Raw genomic sequence first — 519 nt, 5'->3', positions numbered from 1 at the left:
TCCCTTTTCTCCCCATATTACCCCATTAGGACCCCATATCCATCCCATAAAGACCCCATACCCCCCTTTTCCCAATAGGGACCCACCAGGACCCCATACCCCCCTTTTCTCCCCATAGAGCCCCATTAGGACCCCATATCCATCCCATAAGGACCCCATATCCCCCCTTTTCTCCCCATAGGACCCGTCTGTGACCCCATAAGGACCCCATACACCCCCTTTTCTCCCCATATTACCCCATTAGGACCCCATATCCACCCCATAAGGACCCCATACCCCCCATTTTCTCCCCATAGGGCCCCATAAAGACCCCATACCCCCCTTTTCTCCCCATTAGGACCCCATACTTCCCCTTTTCTCCCCATAGGGCTCCATTAGGACCCCATATCCACCCCATAAGGACCCCATACCCCCCCTCTTCCCCCCATATTACCCCATTAGGACCCCATATTGCCCCATAAGGACCCCATATTGCCCCATTAGGACCCCATAGCCCCCCTTTTCTCCCCATATTACCCC

This window comes from Coturnix japonica, unplaced genomic scaffold (genome assembly GCF_001577835.2).
Source record: "Coturnix japonica isolate 7356 unplaced genomic scaffold, Coturnix japonica 2.1 chrUnrandom604, whole genome shotgun sequence".
NCBI classification, from domain to species: domain Eukaryota; kingdom Metazoa; phylum Chordata; class Aves; order Galliformes; family Phasianidae; genus Coturnix; species Coturnix japonica.
Note: the sequence above shows the minus strand (reverse complement) of the source record.